We start from the raw sequence: 16,065 nt of genomic DNA, 5'->3' as shown, positions 1-16,065 counted from the left end.
CAAATCACCGGTCTTCCAGATCTAAAGAGATTGTTTTTCAGGAGAATAATGAAACATTCAGATCACCTGAATTTGTAAAGTCAGAGACTTGGAGAAGATGAGGGTGTTGTGAATATAAAAGTAAGATATTGCGAATGCTGAAATATGAATGCGAAATCTGAAACATACACAGAGAGCGCTGGAGAAACTGAGCAATTCTGGTAACATCTTTGGAGAGAGAAACAGAGTTAATGTTTTGATCCAGTATTATTCTACTTCAGAACTCAGGTCCTGTGGGAAGCCATCATCCCGAGTTCTGAAGACATCACGCTGTACTTGAAATGTTAACTCTGATCCTCTCTCCAGAGATACTGCCAGACCTGCTTAGTTTCGCCAGCATTCTGTGTTTGTAGCCATAAATATAATACACAAGAATTGGCAAGAAATATCAAAACAAATGGCAAGAGCTTCTATAGCTATATAAAAACAATGAGAGTAGCTAAAGTAAGTGTGGGACACTTAAAGGATGCATTCGGAAATGTCAGATAATTTACACCAATATTTTGCATTGGCCGTTGTGGTGGAAGACAAAACAAACATCCCAAAGATATCGAATAAGCAAGGTACTAATGGGAGGAAAGGTCTTGCAACAATTCCTAATATGAGGGACAAAATATTTTTCATACTAATGGGACTGAAGGCAAACAAATTGGTAGGACTTGATGGCCTGTGTCCAAGAGTTGTAAAGGAAATTACCCACAGAGATAGTGGAGACGTTGCTTGAAATATTCTAGAACTCCAACTCCCAGGATTTGAGGAGGGTTCTAGCAGATTGGAAAATTGATAATGTGATGCCTCTGCTCAAAAAGGAAGGGAGACAGAAAACACAAAATCATTGCCCAGTTATCCTACCATCTGTCATTGGGAAAATTCTAGAGTCCATTATTAAGGAAATAAGGCAGGAAATTTAGAAAAGCTTAGTGCAATCATAGAGTCAACATGATTTGGAGAAAGGAAAGTCATATTTGATACATTTTCGAGAGCTTTTTGAGGATATAACAAGCAGATTTGATAAAGAAGAACTGGGAAATACAAGGTATTTAGATTTCCAGAAGGCATTCAATAAAGTGCCACATATTGCACAAGGTAGAGGATCATGCCGTTCGGGTACTGCATTAACATAGGTTGAGAAGCATTTAATGCCCAGAAGATAGAGAGTCAGGATTAAAGGTCTTTTTCAGGTTGGAAAAACAAAACTAGCACAGTTATACAAGAATCAGTGTTGGTGCCTCAATTATATATTAACTATGTTACTGACTTGGAGACAAGGGTAGAGTATAATGATTCCAAATTTGGTGGTTATATAAAAAGGGGTGGGAGGGTATGTTGTGATGAAGACCTAAGGAATTGAAAAGGTGATATAAATAGGGTGAGTGGGTGAATAAATACTTGGCAGATTCCAATCTGCTAGTTTATTCTAGGGAGTTTTTCTGACATGTACTTTGGTGGGAAGAGTCAAAAAGACAGACTATTATTTAAATAGAAACTCCAAAACAGTGCGGCACGAAAGATCTGGGTGTTCTTGTGCACGAAACATAAAATGTTAGCATATAGGTTCTGCAAGTGATTCTTAATGTGATCAGAGGTATATTAGTGTGGAGTTGGAATTTAAAAAAGGGAAGACTTGATATAGTCCATTGGGTATTGTTGAGACAGCGCCTAGAATACTGTGTACAATTTTCCTCTCCCTATTTAAAGCGTTTATATTGGCATTGGTACTGGTTCAAAAGCAGTTCACACCGCTGACTCCTGGATGAAGGGATCATCTTATCAAGAACAGCTAAATGGGTTATCTCTTTATTCATTAGAGTTTAGAAGAATGATCGAGTGAGCTTATTGTAATATATCAAATGTTGAGGGGATTTGACAGGGTAGATGGTGAGAAAATGTTTCCACTCGTGGGTAATCTAAAACTGGAGGACGTGGTTACAAAACAAGGAGACACTCATTTAAAACTGCAATGTGAAGGTATTTCTTCTCTTAGAGCATAGTAAGTGTCTGGAATTCTCTACCCCTGAGAGTTGTGGAGGCTATATCATGAAAGTATTTAAAGAGGAGGTAAACAGATGTTAGAGTTATCGAGAAGCTGAGGGTTATGAGGGGGTGGCATGAAAGAGATCGTGACATGAGCATGTTGAATGGTGGGGCAGGCTTGAGTAGCTGAATGACCTACTCTTATTCCTATTTCTTATGCTCTGATAAGGCAGCAATCTTCATGATAAGCAGCAGCTTATACAGTTTTGCAAGTCCATACAACATCTACAAATCCTTCCACACCTTTTATTCCCCTCATTTCATGTTCTCTATTTCTTTCTTCACTTGATTTGGATCGATAGCTACTGGCGTGAAGCCCTGAACAAAATACTCAAGTCCAGGAACCTTGACATTTATATTGTAACTACCGTAGAATGTACAAATGCTGTATGATCAGAAATCCAATGATCTGATCAAGCGTCCACAAAACAATTCCAAATTGAATCGGTAAGGAAAAAAAGAAGAGAATTCAGATGCAGAGAAGCAAGGCACTGTGATTAACCTAAAGCAAAGGGCAAGAAAATGCAAGCTCAATAGGTTGGATTATTTACTCCTGCTCCTATGTTTGTATATTATAGACTCTACCCCAGCCCTAAGTTTTATAGATTGTTTACAAATTAGTCTTTTTTTTTAATGCCTCTCCTCTCTGCATCTGTCTAACAGCTTTATAATTTACTCTCTGATATCAATTATATATGGTAAAATACAAATTGAAAAATAATCCAAAATCAACCACAACATTTTACCAAATCAATTATTTAGAAATAATCAGCTGTAGGTGTCTTTGTAAAGCCATTTAAGGGAGACACAGGGAATTCTGAAATTCAAGAGTTTTAGAAGAATCAGCAGGACATGCAAACTGGGACAATGGCTTTACTTTAACGTATACATACAGCAAGCAAGGTTTCCAAGTAAACTCTGAATGTGAATTTCGCTAGTTTTGGATAAAGACGCCTTTCAGCGTCAATAAACACCGTGAATGTGGCCACGGTAGAGTTACAACTTAATGAGATTGAGGGGAAGTGCACAGGGTCAGGCCTCAGCTCCAAGCTTCTGTTATGCTAAACAGCCAGGCACCCTGCAGCTGAAAAACTGCTGGAATTTTTATTAGCATTTCATTTACTTGGAAGGAAATTGACCCAGATGGTCGACAAAGGCGATAGAAGGCTGCTGAGCAGCCGAGTGGTGCACACTTTTCAACGGGCTGCACTTGTTTGCCCATCCCTCCCTGCAACAACAAAAAATAAAGGATTAAAAGAGCGTAAGGGAATTGATTTCATGATTTTTAGATAATTTCCCCAAGATTTCAGAATGAGCTGGAAAAACTAATTTAATAGTCCGGGACTTCAATAGTAATTAAGCTGAAGAAAGGCCGATATAATGAAAGAGGTGGTGGGGTTTTTTTGCTTGTTGAGCTGTTGCTGGTGGGAACCTGTCTTAATTGGAAACAAGTGTAAGAACTAAACCATGTAAATAAAGACTGGCATGAAAGTTTATTAAGTAAGGAATTTATCGCCAGTCATATTGCAATGATTGATTGCAGAGGTACACATTTCTTGACAATATTGTTTATATGCCCTATAGTAAACATTGAGCTGCTTTTTACTTATTCAAATTGCTTCGGAAGTATTTGGATCTATCATGATTAAAGCCAGTTTTGAGACAAGCATCATTCTTTTTCAAATGCTTATGTTTTGAATCTAATCATACAAACCAAAAATTCAAAGCACTAAGAAAATTCTTTTTTTAACATAATTATAGCATCTGAGCATCACAGGCAATTCTGAAATTTATTGCCCATCACTAATGCTTGTGAGGAGTGGTAGAGAGATATATCGTTAAATTGCAGCAGTCTATCCGGTGTTAGTAAACATGCAATGCTATTGGAGACATAGTGCTAGGTTTTACACCTAGTTACAATGAGGGATGAGTGAGTGTATTTCCAGGTTAGGATGGTGCATGATTTGGAAGGAAATTTTCTGGTGGCGGTGTTCTCAGGCATCTGCTGTTCTCGTGCTTCTGGGTGGTGGAGGTTATGCATTTGGAAGGTGCACTCGAAGCCCCTGGGAGAATTCCTGCAGTGCTTCTTGTACATGATACATCCTGCAATCACTATGCACTGGTGGTCAACATGGTGCCTTTTTAACGTGGTGTTTGCAAGTTTGCAAGTCAAATTGGCTGCTTTGTCCTGGATAGTCCATGTTTGGTTATTGGTGAGTATCTGCCTTTTGTCAATGACACCTCTATTACTTTTCTAATTATTACAAATGGATGGATGGAGCATTAATTGGCCAGGTCAGATTTGACCTGCCTATTGTGGACAGCTCCTACCCAGAGAATATCCCACATTGTTGGTTAGATGCAATATTGTAGCTGTACTGGAACAGCTTGACCTAAGGTTCAGTTTCTTCTCGTACATTCTAGTGACTACTTCTTCAGTACTATTTTGGTGGATTTTATCAGGGCCCATAGCCTCCTGTGCATTCATGTATTTCTTGTTAATACATTGGAGTGAATCAAATTGATTAAAAACTGGCATCCATGTTGTTGGGGACCTCAGAAGGAGGCCATGATGGATTACCTGCTCAGTTCTAATGGCTGACCATGTTTGTAAATTTTTCAGCTTTGTCTTATGTATTGATGTACCTGGCTTCACCATCATTGAAATTGGAGATGTTCCTTCTGTCTTCTCCTATTTTGGTTTGTTGTCTAATTGTCCAAAACCCTTCATGATTGGATGTTTTAGGATTTCAGAGCTTTAAACTGATCGTTTGATTTGGGCATAATTAAAAGTTTAGCATGTGGTTCTCTCAGTGTGCATGTAGTTCTATATTACAGCATTGTCCAGTTGCATGCATGCTCAGTGCTGCTCCTGACATTCTTTCCTACACTCCTCCAGTGTTGGTCCATTGGCCTGGTGGGAATATTTTTTCTTATCTATTAATGGGATGTGGGTGTAGCTGACTAGCACAGCATTTATTGTCCATCTCTAATTGTCCTGGAGAGGATGGTGGTGAGCTGCCTTCTTAAACTGCTGCAGTCCTTGGGAGTTGTAGGGACACCCACATGCTGTTAGGAAAGTAGTTCCAGGATTTTGATGTTTGGAGAGGAACTTGCAGATGGTGATGTTCTTATGAATCTGTCCCCCTTCTCCTTCAGGGTGGGGAAGGAAAGGTTTAGAAGGTGCTATTGGAGGAGCATTACTGAGTTACTGCAGTGCAGCTTGTAAATAGTACATACTGCTGGCACTGTGTGTTGGTGAGGAAGGAAGTGAATGTTGAAGGTTGTGGTTGGGGTGCCAAACATACAGGCTGCTTTGTCTTGGATGGTGTCGAGCTTCTTGAGTTGAGCTGCACCCATCCAAGTAAGTTGGCATCACTCCTGACTTGTTATTTGTAGATGACAGGACAGGTAGCATTGAGGAGGTGGGGACACTGCAGAAAGATTTGGACAGGTTAGGAGAGTGGGAAAAGAAATGGTAGATGGAGTACAATGTGGGAAAGTGTGAGGTCATTCAGTTTGGTAGGAAGAATAGAGGTATGGACTATTTTCTAAATGAGGGAAAAATGCAGAAGTCTGAAGTGCAAAGATACTTGGGAGTTCAAGTCCAGGATTCTCTCAAGGTAAACTTGCAGGTTGAGTCAGTAGTTAGGAGGGCAAATGCAATGATGGCATTTAGTTTGAGAGGACTTCAATATAAAAGCAGAGATGTACTTCTGAGTGCTATATGGGTCTGGTCAAACCACATTTAGAGTATTGTGTACAGTTTTAGGCCCCATATCTCAGGAAGCACTGGAGCGTGTTCAGAGGAGGTTCACGAGAATGGTCCCAAGAATGAAAAGCTTAACATATGAGGAACGTTTGAGGACTCTGGGTTTTTACTGGATGGAGTTCAGAAGGATGAGGGGAGTATAATTGAAACATACAGAATATTGAATTGCTTGGACAGAGTAAATGTTGGGAAGATGTTTCCATTGTTCGGAGAGACTGGGACCCGAAGGCACATCCTTAGAGTAAAGGAAAGACCTTTTAGAACGGAGGTAAGAAGAAACTTCTTCAGCCAGAGAGTGGTGAATCTATGGAATTTATTGCCACAGAATGCTGTGGAGGCCAGGCCATTGAGCACACTTAACTCTGAGATAGATAGGTTTCTCAACCCCATTCTCTCACCTTCTCCCCATAATCCTTGATCCCTTGATACTCAAGAACCTAGCAGCCATGATTGAATGGTGCAGCAGACTTGATGGGCTGAATAGCCTAATTTCTGCTCCTATGTGTTATGATCTAATGATGGACAACCTTAGAGAGTCGGGAGGTGAGTTACCTAGCCCCTGATCTGCTCTTGTAACCATCGTATTTATATGACTGGCACAGTTCAGTTGCCCATCAATGGTAACCCTCTGGAAGTTGATAATGGTAGATTCAGTGATGATGATACCATTGAATATTAAGGGTGAATTGCCAAGCACTTGTGTGGTGTGAATGTTACTCATCACTTATCAGCCTAAGCCTTTATGTTGATCAGGTCTTGTTATACATGGGCACAGACTGCTTCAGTATCTGAGGATTTGTGAATAATGTTAAACATTGTACAGTTTTCAGGGAGCATCCTCAGTTCTGGCTGCATAATGGCAGCTGTTGTTGATGTTGTTAATGAAACAGCTAAAGATGGCTGAACCTGGGACACTACCCTGAGGAACTCCTGCAGAGATGTTCTGAATCTCAGATGATTGATTTTTAGAAATCACAACTACCTTCCTTTGTGTTACATAGAGTGAAGGATATGCTGAATTGGAGACGGTAACTGAATATTGCAACTGCTGCTGGCTCACAGTTCCACAGGTGACTAGTACTGAAATGCTCTGTCACAGAATCAGCAAGTTGTTACAGTGCAGAAAGAGGCCATTCGGCCCAATGTTCTTGCACCAGCTGTTTTACCTCGTGTCAATTTCATGCTTTCCCTCACACCCCTGTGTGCCATTTCTATCCAAATAATCATCCAATATCCTTTGAATGCCTTAATTGAACCTGCCTCCGCCACATTTATAGACAGTGTATTCCATACCCTAACTACTCTGTGTGAAAAAGTTTTATCTCACATCACTCTTGCTTCTTTTGCACATTATTTTAAATTTATACCATCTCATCCTTTTGGTTTTTTTTTACAAGTGGGAATAACTTTTCCCTCTACTCTGTTCAGACCATTCATAATTTTGAAAATCAAATCAAATCCCATCAGTCTCCTGTTCTCCTGGAATCATTCCTGGAATCCTTCTTTTAAATCACTTCTGTTCTCTCTCTAATGCATTCACATCTTTCCTATAAAGTGGCACCCAAAACTGTATACAATAAACCATCTGAAGTCTAACAATTGTCTTGTATAAGTTCAACATTACCTCCCTGCTCTTGTACTCTGTGCACCTATTAAGAAAACCATGGATACTGTTTGCTTTATTTACTGCTTTATCCTCCTGTTCTGCCACATTCAATGATCCATGCATCCAGGTCTTTCTGGTCCTGCACCCCTTTATAATTTAGAATCCCCTATTCATGTTGCATCTCAATGCTCTTTCAACTAAAGTGAATCACAACACACTTACTTGCATTGAACCTCATCTGCCTCTTATCCATTCAGTCCATCAATTTGTCAATGTCCTTTTAGAGTTCCACACTGTCTTCCTCACAGTTTACAATTATTCAAAGTTTTGTGTTATCTGCAAACTTTGAAACATCCGCTATACATCAAGATCCAGATCATTAATGTATCAGGAAAAACAAGGGTCCCAATATCAACCACTGGGGAACTCCATTGCAAATTTTCCTCCAGTCCAAAAAATATCCATTGGCTATTGCTCTTTGTAACTTCATAAGGTTTTGCTTACTTTCTGTGGCCAGTGTATACATACTACACACGGTAAATATTAGCCATCGTACATTTCTACACTTCGAAGTCAAGGGATCTGTTGTTCTGTGATGAGATTCCACAGCAGCCTACCTGTGATCTCTGGGTTGCTTGCATTGAATTGCAGGGTTGTCCATGCCCCAACTCATAGATTACATGGACATTGATCCCTGACTTTGATAGGATATACAAACACATGAATTAGGAACAGATATAGATCATTTAACCCTGCAAGCCTGCTTTGCCATTCAAAACATTTATACGTGATCTGTTTGTGTTTCAAATTCCACATTTGTCCCTAACTCTGATAGCTATTGTGGCTTACAAAAATATATCTATCTCCATCTTAAAAATATTCCAAAACTTGCTGAGGCAGAGTTCCAAAGACATACAATGCTTTGAGAGATAAATATTCTCCTCTTGTCTATCCCAAAAGGGCAACCTTAATTTTAAAACAATACTCCTTCGTTCCAGATTCCTCCACAAGAGGAAGCATCATTTCCACATCCATCTTGTCAAAACATTCAGGATCGTATACACTTTAATCAAGTCCTTGTTCACTCTTTTAAATTCTAGTGACACCAAGCAGAAACTGACCCACCTTTCCTATGAAGGTATTAAATAACATGTAAAAAACATTTGAATAGGTGCATGGATGGGAAGGGTCTAGAAGGATTTGGACCAAATGCAGACAATTGGAATGAGCTGAGTGGGCATCATGGTCAGCATGGACCAATTTGGGCTGAAGGGCCTGTTTCCATGCTGTTTTACTCTGTGACTCTAATAAGACACTCCGCACTTGAAGCGTGCTACACTATTCATTAAGACCACGGTTGATGTGATTTTAACCTCAACTCTACATTCTTACATATCCCCAATAATCTTTCATCCCCATGTAATCAAGAATCTATCTACTTTTGCCTTGAAGGTATTTAAAGACTGTAGATCCCTTGCCTTCTCAGGAAGGCTCACAATCCCCTAAGAAAAATCTGATGGGTCTACTTCTATTCCTAGTTTGTTCCTGCCCACACACTCTCCCTTCTTTAAGTTTAAATACTAGACTCATTATTCTCCCTTTCAAACTGGATGTAAGATTCAACCATATTGTGGTAGCTACTGCCTAGAGGTGCATTTATCCTCAATGTACAGTACCACGTCCAAAATTTGCTCCAAAATCAGTTCCACAAAATACTACTCTAAAACTGTCTCAAAAGCATCAATTAAGTCCTCCTCTAGGATACACTGCAAATCTGTTTTTTCCATGTTGTATGTAGATTAAAGTCACACATGATTATTGCTGTTCCTTTATCACAAGCATCCAACGTATCTTCTAGCATACTTTGTTGTGGTTTACTATGGTTTGCTGCTCATCACTTCATTCTCCTATTATTTCTCACCTCCATCTGAACTGATTCTACTTGCAGATCTCCTGAAACAAAGTTAAGTCTAACTATTGCACCAATGACATCTTTGATTCACAGTGCTACCTCTCCAACCTTTAGGTGATTTGTTACATTTGAGCCAAGCTTGATTCCCTCATCCTGTTTAATTTAAAGCCTTACCTACTTGCTCAGATTTGTGGCTCACTAGAACACCAGTCCCAGCATGGTTCAGGTGTAAACCCTTGCAATGGTTGGATCCCCTTTCCCCAGTAGTGGCGCCAGTATCCTCAGAACAAAAGCCCACATCGCCCACACCAGTGAGCTGTGTTCACTTTACTGATCTTACTTATCCTAATTTGAACATGGCTCAGGTAATAATCCAGTGATCATTACTCTCAAGACTCTGCTTCTTAATTTAGCATCTAGCTTCTCATTTGTCTCAGCAGAACCTCTTTCCTAATTCTACCAATGTCAATGCACCATGATCACTGGATACTTCTCTCTTTATTACAAGCCCTTCTCCAGCTCTTGAGCAGACCATCTGGGCTCAAAGTCTTGCCTGCACAGAATATTGTCTACCCACACCACCCCTCCCCTCAGAATACTAAGGCTTTATTCCAGCTCTTTAAAGTCAATCACGTCACCCGTTTGCCTGCTCCACTTGTGCAGAGAGTACAGCATGCTAGGATTATGCAGCACAATCTGTCCAGATTGCACCACTACGCTACCTAAACATACACACACACAATGTAAAATGTGGTACTCATCAACTCATCATCTCAGATGACTTGCACAATAAAGGAATGGGATGCTTTTCTATTAATGAAGTCTGACCCATTATAGTAGTTCTCTGAGTGAAACATCTATACAGTACATTATATCCTGCATCGGGGGTAGTCGAATATGTTAGCAAAAATGACTGCCTGGGCTGCAGCACTGACCTCATCCTGGAGGAAGGAGACGAAGTGTGATCTGGTACAAGTTACATCAGTAACAACCTTTGTAGGTTAAAGACTGAGAGATTCCGCACAGGTCCCCAATGGATCCTTGTCATCCACCCTTTCAGGTTGTAAGGTCTGCTCCAATAGTTGGCATACTTCTGGGATGTTGAACTGGTACATCCTCAATTTGTGGCAGGATTAAACCTCACTTTTCTGGAGGAAAGGACAGCAAAAACGATAAACTCTGCACCTCTTGCACATCTTGAGGGAACCTTCAGCTATGACCTCATCATGACGAAGCAGTTCAGCAGCTGCTGGAGGTTGCTGCTGGCCCTGTGGTTGCTGGTGTATTTGTTCCTCCTCAATTTCTCTGCCCCTTTCTTCCATCACAGCAAGAATCAGAACAGGTTGTTAGTAATGTGAGCAATGAGCATTTGCATCACATACAAATGATAGTTTAGCACAGTCCTCCAGGCAGTGGGAGATGGAGCACTCTGACAAAGAAGACCATGGAATGTCTTTACACAGACCTTAGACATAACGAGCTTGTTGGAATGAATGCAGCACACGACATGCCACACAAATACAGTAAGAGACTGCATGGTTACTGTTACTGTGACTCCTCAGCCTTACTCCCCACATTGCCCAAGGAAGACAGCATTGTATATCACAACATGATGGTGAATACTTACAGACTGAGGTGAGAGGAAATTGGATTGGCTTTGTGAATTATGGTCCAGCAGGTGACACTTTTAAGGTTTGCTGTGATTATTCCTGTTTCAGAGAGATGACTATGAATGGCTGTAAATTGGGAGAGGGAGGTGTGCAGCAGGACCTGAGTGTCCTTGTGCACCAGTCGCTGAAGGTAGTGCAAGTGCAGCAGGCGGTAAAGAAGGCAAATGGAACGTTGGCCTTCATTGCGAGAGGTTTCATGTACAGGAGCAGGGATATGTTGTTGCACTTAGACAGGGCCTTGGTGAGGTCACCTAGAATATTGTGTGCTGTTTTGGTCTCTCTTTCTGAGGAAGGATGCTTTTGCTCTCAAGGGAGTGCAGTGAAGGCTTACCAGGGGATGGTGGGACTGATGTATGAGGAGAGATTGACTAGGCTAGGATTGTTTTTGCTGGAGTTCAGACAAATGAGGTGGGATTTCAGAGACTTATAAAATTCTAACAGGACTAGACAGGGTAGATGCAAGGAGGATGTTCCTGATGATGGGTTCATCCAGAACCAGGGGTCACAGTCAGAGAATTCAGGATAGACTATTTAGGATGGAGATGAGGAGACATGTCTTCACCCAAAGAGTGGTGATCCTGTGGAATTTATTACCACAGAAAGTAGTTGATGCCAAAACATGGAATGTATTCAAGAGGTGGCTAGATATAGCACTTGAGGTGAATGGGATCAAAAGGTATGGGGAGAAAGCAGGATTAGGCTGTTGATTTGGATGATCGGCTATGATCATGATGAATGGCAGAGCAGACTCGAAGGGCCAAATGGTCTCCTCCTGCTCCTATCTTCTATGTTCCTATGTTTCTATGATCAAGCTGTGTGGTTAATGACATGGTTGAGAGTGCTTGTGACTGGGGGTTGAGGGGGGGAGTTTATCTCACACACGATTGTTCACTGGACAGTGCTGCTCACTCATAGCTCATTGGTTCAGTTGCATGCAGAGTGATGCCAAAAGCAGGGTTCAAATCCTGTCCTCCCTAAAGTTATGATGAGAGGTTCTCCTTCTCAAACCTTTCCCTTCATGTGGTTACCTGCAAGTTAAACCACCACCAGTTGTCTTTCTCAGTGAGAGAGCTGCACTATGGTCTGGTAAGAATATGGTGACTGTATCTTTACTTCACATGCAGGGTTCTATGATTACATCCTGCACTGTACTAGTGCTTGATTAATGCATTTGCTCTTTAGAGAGGCTTGATATTGCTCGCAAATAAAGCCTGCATAATCAGACAGAGAAAAATCATTTACACTGTCCACTCTTGGATGGGGGTTCAACGGTGTGGTGACAGAGGATTGTGCAGCCATTTTCCATTTCCATTGCACATTCATGATTCACATGAGGATGCAGGGCAATGCAGGTCACATTTGGTAGGTTCAGCCTAGTAATCTAGGAGCCCTAAACCTCAATGTCCCTTTCTTCCTCACACTCCCTATGGAATTTGAATTATGAAATACTCCCTGAGTTCCAACTTAGTCCATGCCAGCTATCATGTGGCCCCAGATGGGGCCAGGGTGGTTGCGACCATCATTGAACTTCCTTTCACAGTAACCCGTACCTCAAATGCACTATCATTGTCCCCTCACTTCTATGTTGAGACTCCCCCTTGCCAATTATTGTCTCCTCTGCTTCCAACTTGCTAGGTAAAAACAATGACAGCAGATGCTGGAAACCAGATTCTGGATTAGTGGTGCTGGAAGAGCACAGCAGTTCAGGCAGCATCCAAGGAGCTTCAAAATCGACGTTTCGGGCAAAAGCCCTTCATCCAACTTGCTGCCTCCAATCCCTACAATAGACTTGACCAAATTCCCATCACAGCAACGGGGCCCTGATAATGCCCCTTGGCTTTCATTGAGCTGATTTCCCAAGGACTGACAAAGCTCCACGCGAATGAACAACTTGGACAGATAGCACCAAATGATGAGTGATTGATATCTGTACAATTCCCTAACTGACTTAACACGACATGTCAGACTGGTTGCACTGGACTCATAGGACTGACCATGGCCCAATCCTTGGATTGTAGCATAACAGACCCATGTTCCTGTGTGTCAAAAACTGCCAACCTACTGTCTACACACTCCTGGATTGAAAGCAGACACTGAAAAGATTTATAAGGGTGTTGCCAGGACTTGAGGTTTGTGGGTTACAGGAAGGGTTGAATAGGCCAGGACTTTTTTTCCCTTGGAGTGTCTTAGGCTGAGAGGTGACCTTAAGGAAATTTATAAAATCATAAGGGCATGGACAAGGTGAATAGCCAAGGGATATTTTTTCCCTGGGATGGGGGAGTCCAAACCTAGAGGGCATACGTTTAAGGTGAGAAGGGAAAGATTTAAAAGGGACCTGAGGGGTAAGTTTTTCATGCAGAGGGAGGAGCGTGTATGGAATGATCTGTCAGAGGCATTGGTGGAGGCTGATACAATTACAACATTTAAAAGACACCTGGATGAGTATATGAATAGGAAGGGTTTATTGGGATATGGGCCAAATGCTGGCAAATGGGACTAGGTCAGATTAGAACATCTGTTTGGCACAGACAAGTTGGATCGAGTGTCTGTTTCCATGCTGTATGACTCTATGACTATGACTCTATGACTCTTAGCCTATTGTATCAGTAACCCTTGACTGAAAGCTAAGTCCCTTCACCTGACTGAGGACTACTCTGCCTTAGGCTTTGAGACATGGCCATTAGGTAGAAACAAATGCAGAGTGTTTGTGGCGTACAATGCTAGTACATGCTGCAGCTTTGAAATTGACATACCACATGTACAGCGACATGTCCACCCCCTTGACTGATCACTGCCTTCAACAGTGACAAACTGCCCAGTTTTGTATCTGCATTAAAAGAAAAGCAAGTCAAGGCAGAGGTGTTGTAGGAGCTGGGCTGGTACAAGAAGCTAGACACCAACCAGCCGCTGATTGGCACCAAATCCACAAACATCCACTCTCTCCACCATCGATGCTCAGTAGCTGCAGTCTGTACTATCTACAAGATGCCCTCCAGAAATTCACCAAAGATCCCGAGACAGCACCGTCCAAATCAACAATCACTTCCATCTAGAAGGATAAGGGCAGCAGATACATGGGGACACCACCTGCAAGTTTCCTCCAAGCCACTCACTATCTTGACTTGGCAATGTATTGGCCTTCCTTCCATGTTGTTGAGTCAAAGTCATGGATTTCTCTTGCTGACAGCATTGTGGGTCTATCTACTGTCATTAGAGTGCACTCTGAGGAGGCTGCTATCTTTCTGATATCAATTGCCATAGATGTTGTAGGCAGTCACTTGATGGGTCCATTAAGATCCAGCTTGTAGATAGATGTGTTCTGGTTAACAACTATGAATCTGATTTTGTTGATGGTTGTTCATTGCCTAGGTCTCAATGAGAGAAAATAAGAATGGATAGCCATGATATCAGGCCTCCCTTCCCATCACCTTGCTCTGAAATGTTCATTGTTTTCCCAAAATGGTTGACCTGCAGTTGAGCTGCAGACTGTTGGAACTCATGTAGCTGAGGCTGACATTCAGCTCAGCTTGTGTTCTTATCTATGTTTCCTCTGTATAAACATCCATCTGTGTCGGAAATATTGGCCCAAAGTTTGGGTTGTTTATGCAGTGGAGTTTAAAGCAGATTAATTTAGGCACAGTCAAAGCTGTAGTTATATACGATAAATCTCATTAAATCATGTGAAATTTACTGAAAGACTATCAATCTTTTTATGTTCCAGTAATACATGTCTTACATTGGAATTTTTTCAACATGTCATTTGACATAGCAGGGACACTGTGTCAGAATTAGTATGCAAGAAGTGTGCAAAGAGCTATTACAGCAGCTACATTATCTAATATTAGCATACAGTTTAAGACTTTAGGATGATTAGATTGACATTTGCAAATCCATGGCAGTAAATGAAAACCCTAAAGCTCAGGAAACCACCTTCTGAACCACAAGTAACTGTTTTCCCTTTCTTTCATTAGTTCATGGCGTGTGGGCTTTGTTGGTGGAGTCAGCATTTGGCGGTCAACGTAATTTCTCTTGAGAAGATAGTGAAAGTGGTAAACCTTTTCTTGATCATTCATGGCATGTTAGCATCACTGGCTGGACCAGTACCTATTGACTGTGCCTAGTCACCCTTGAGACCTTTGAAATTGGTCTGATACATTCCTTTGAGGTAAGGAGTCTAGGCACTGGGCGGCACGGTGGCACAGTGGTTAGCACTGTTGCCTCACAGCACCAGAGACCCGGGTTCAATTCCCGCCTCAAGTGGAGTTTGCACATTCTCCACGTGTCTGCGTGGGTTTCCTCCGGGTACTCCGGTTTCCTCCCACAATCCAAAAATGTGCAGGTCAGGTGAATTGGCCATGCTAAATTGCCCGTAGTGTTAGGTGCAGGGTAAATGTAGGGGAATGGGTCTGGGTGGGTTGCGCTTCGGCGGGTTGGTGTGGACTTGTTGGGCCTTGCGCTTCGGTGGGTCGGTGTGGACTTGTTGGGCCGAAGGGCCTGTTTCCACACTGTAAGTAATCTAATCTAATCTAATATAAACTTTTGGCTCAATGATGAGAAAGTAACAATATAGCTCCAAGTCAGAATAACTTCTGACTTGGAGCAGAACTTGGAGTGGTAGGTACTAGATTCACAAACTGCTGTGGAAGATACTTTGGAGAGTTTCTGCAGAGCATTTGGTTGATGGTACCCAATGCTGCAGCTGTTGGTGGCAGATTGAGGGAATGTTTAAGATGTTGGATAGGATGCCAACCAAATAAACTGCTTTCTCCAGGTTTGATGTGTTCTCATGCTAGTGCTTGAAGAGCTTATCAAAGCAACTCCTAATGAGATTTGAAATTGAGTTCCAATCATGTATTTATGCATATCTTCTTGTTAATTTGCCAAATGATCATCTAATGTGTATTCATATATTTGTAATGTTTATTTGCTGTTATATTGCTTTATATTGCTTAGGACTGTTCTCTATCATCGAAGGCATATCATTGAAACTCTATTCATTTAGTTTGGAATATTATCTGAACTTGTATAATCT

This window comes from Chiloscyllium plagiosum, chromosome 6, assembly GCF_004010195.1.
Source record: "Chiloscyllium plagiosum isolate BGI_BamShark_2017 chromosome 6, ASM401019v2, whole genome shotgun sequence".
Lineage (NCBI taxonomy): Eukaryota > Metazoa > Chordata > Chondrichthyes > Orectolobiformes > Hemiscylliidae > Chiloscyllium > Chiloscyllium plagiosum.
This window is presented reverse-complemented; position numbering follows the sequence as displayed.